At 38.8% G+C, this 3,711-nt stretch overlaps 1 pseudogene; it reads right to left on the minus strand.

The window, feature by feature from the left end:
- Positions 1–319: 319 nt before the first annotated feature.
- On the minus strand, positions 320–756 carry LOC118023872 (annotated as a pseudogene).
- Positions 757–3,711: the final 2,955 nt, after the last annotated feature.

The raw sequence follows: 3,711 nt of genomic DNA on the forward strand, positions 1-3,711 counted from the left end.
CTAGCTCCAATTTTTAAACAAGTTCTACTGTGGATGAAATGCTATCAAACAGCATAGCATGCTACAGAGAAATCATTCATGAAAGGAAGAGTTGATCAATGGGATGAATTCCACTGTTGTCTTTTTAAAGAAATTGCTTCAGCCACCCCAAACTTCATCAACCACCACCCTGATCATTCAGCAGCCATCAACATGGAGGCAAGACCTTCCATTAACAAAAAGATTAGGACATGCTGAAAGCTCTGATGATGGTTAGCACTTTTTATCAATAAAGTATTTTTATCTTTAGAGAAGGCTGTGCCTTTACTGGCTGAACAGGCTACTTGAGAGGAATGAAGTGGGAGGAGTGAGTGGCCCCATGCTGGGCCTGTCGTGCTTCATAGGCTTATAGGTGATGGAGAACTCGCCCAGGTTAAGTGGCCAATCATCTCAGGCTTGATTTCCACCTAGTTGAAGGTCTTTGCATTGCAGACACCCACCATGCTGCCCCCAACCACCAGGCTGGATGATCATGTCTTGCAGGTATATTTTCACCACCTTGGGCTTCTCCATCAGGGAAGCCTCCTTCTTGGCTTTATGCAGGTGCTTCAGCAGTGAGTGCTGCTTCCTCTGCAAACTCGGGTTCAGTCTCTGCTGCTGCCGGGCACCAGACAGCTGTATCAACTGCTCATAGGACATGTCCAGCAGCTGCTCAAGATCCACACCATGGTAAGTGAATTTGCAGAAGGTGTGCTTCTTCTGCTCCACTTCCGCCATCTTGTCAGCTCTTTGGAAAGGAGTATTTTTTTTAAGTAAGGTCATGTACATTGTTTTTCTAGACAAAATGCAACTGCACACTTAATGTTATTGCACAGTAGAGTGTGAACATAAATTTTGTATGTACTGGGAAACCAAAAAATTCATCTCACTCACTTTATCACCATATTTGCTTAACTGTAGTGGTCCGGAACCAAACCTGTATTATCTCTGAGGTATGCCTATATTGCAATAAAGAGCATGAAGCAAATGGATGCCCAATACAGGTAGAGGAAAATACCAGAGAAGTTTGATATAAAAGGGAAAAACCACACAATATACATCAGAGCAAAAAATTTTCTGCACTAGATCCTAAATCTGAAGATTTCAACTCAATTGGTATCAAAAACATAAGACCCTAGACATTGACCATATCACTGAAAGTATGGGTAATACTCAAAATTATTTTAAATGGTAGACAGATATTGGAACCAAATGTCATTGAATTGCTGAGAAAGTTATTTCTTTTCCCATTCCTTCTAATTAGATTAATAAAGAAGTCTGTGTTCCATGTTAACATGTCTTTAGCACTCTATTAACACTTGTTAATTTCTCCTGTGTAGTAATGTAAAGTGTCCTTTAAAGATACATTTATTTACACTAAAAGTCAGTTTAAAGGAAAATAAATAGACTTTGTGCAGATATGGTGAAAATCATAATAATGTAATATAATCATGGAACTTGAGAAACACTGCACATCTAGAGAAAAGGAAGGTGAAATGTTAAAGAACCTGAGTCCATTAGCAAAATTTAGGGATAACCCTCTCTTTGGTCATCTCTGAAATTTGTGGGATGAACTGCTACTGGGGTCAGACACGAGGGCCAGTTGAGGCAAAAAATAATTGGTTTGAATTTACACAATTCCTGGCCATCCAGTGAATAGCAAGCCCTGGATGGAAAGATAAATGAGATTCAATTCCTCACCAACCCTTTCCTCAGCATCACAGTATGCTTGCTCCCATTTGTTTTGTCTCTCACTAAAATTATCTATAGCAAGAGGTTTTCTTGGATAGTTCTAACCACTACAGACAAATTTCTTCCAACCACAGACTGCCTTTCTGTTGCATGAAGCCACTCACAGGACCTCTAATCACTCATTCCGTATTTATGCTGGGCAGTCATCTTCTCTTTGGAATGTCTCCTCCATGTGAAATACACTCAGTTCCTTCTATCATCCCCCAATTTTCTCTTCACCTTCTTGACTCATCACTGAAAAAATTCCAATTTGTCCATATTTTTAAGCATTACAACCAGAACTGAATATACTATTTTAGGTCTAGCAATAGCAATTAGCAATAGCAAATAGCAAATAGCAATTGAGCACTAAAATAGGAAAATTTATCTACTTTTGTTTCAGCCCATGATCACACTAGCTAGCTTTGTGTGTTCTACTGATGACTCTGAATGAACTTATTTTTTCTTAAAAGTGTGGAGAGTCAACACAACTTAAGTAATCATTTCTTTTAAGCTCATGAGTTATATAATTAGAAAGTAAATGAGGGACGCCTGGGTGGCTCAGCTGGTTAAGTGTCTGCTTTCAGCTCAGGTCATGATCCCAGACATCACACTCTGCTCAGTGGAGAGTCTGCTTCTCTCTCTCCCTCTGTCTGCTGCTCCCCCTGCTTGTGTTCTCTCTCTCTCTCTCAAATAAATAAATAAATAAATAAATAAAATGAAGGAAGGGAGGAAGGGAGGGAGGGAGGGAGGGAGGGAGGGAGGGAGGAAGGAAGGAAGGAAGGAAGGAAGGAAGGAAGGAAAGAAGGAAAGAAAGAAGGAAAGAAGGAAAGAAGGAAGGAAAGAAAGGAAAGAAAGGAAAGAAAGAAAGAAGGAAGGAAAGAAAGGAAAGAAAGAAAGAGAAAGAAAGAAAGAAAAGAAGGGAAAGAAAGGAAAGAAGAAAGAAAGAAAAGAAAGAAAAAGAAAGAAAGAAAGAAAGAAAGAAAAGAAAAAGAAAGAAAGAAAGAAAGAAAGAAAGAAAGAAAGAAAGAAAGAAAGAAAGAAGAAAGAAAGAAAGAAAGAAAGAAAGAAAGAAAGAAAGAAAGAAAGAAAGAAAAGAAAGGAAGGAAGGAAGGAAGGAAGGAAAGAAGGAAGGAAGGAAGGAAGGAAGGAAGGAAGGAAGGAAGGAAGGAAGGAAAGAAAGAAAGAAAGAAAAAGAAAGAAAGAAAGAAAGAAAGAACGAAAGAACGAAAGAACGAACGAACGAACGAACGAAAGAAAGAAAGAAAGAAAGAAAGAAAGGGTGCCTGGGTGGCTCAGACATTTAAGCATCTGCTTTCAGCTCAGGTCATGGTCCCGGGGTCCTGGGATGGAGTCCTGCATCCGGCTCCCTGCTCCTTAGGGAGCCTGATTCTCCCCCCCATGAATAAATAAATAAAATCTTAAAAAAAAAAAAGAAAGTAAATGAAAAGACTACCCCTTTTCATAAGCACACATCCTTTACCACTGTTCTCTAAATCTCTAAGGCAATATAAATAAGGATTCCAAGGAAAGTAACTGTGTGGATAGTAAAATGTTAGATTTCAATATGGGCTTTCTATTTTTCATGATTTTTTTTTAAAAAAGACCTCAGCCTAAGAGAAAGATTTCATAAAGTTTTTATAAGTTTCCAAATCATTAAAAAAATCCTTCCTAAGTTTCTTTACACCAGTTCTTTCCTTTCTCAACACACCATCATCACTCACTTGTATGTGATGATTCCATTGTGTTACTGGTGGGGCAGGGGAGAGGGAGTACAGCTTCGTCAGAGAAATCACCTGTTGATGCACATTTAACATTTGTCATGATATATCTCTCCAATACTGCCAGGGGCAGAAGACTGCAGATTAGTTTTTAAGCTAAACCTCACAAAGTTCAGAACTCTCATTTTCAATCAGAGGAAGACAACTGTACCTTCTCCAACTTTTCGAACTGTACCTTTAT

The sequence above is a fragment of the Mirounga leonina genome, unplaced genomic scaffold (assembly GCF_011800145.1).
Source record: "Mirounga leonina isolate KUSES-001 unplaced genomic scaffold, KU_Mleo_1.0 Mir_180, whole genome shotgun sequence".
In the NCBI taxonomy this organism is placed as follows: Eukaryota; Metazoa; Chordata; class Mammalia; order Carnivora; family Phocidae; genus Mirounga; species Mirounga leonina.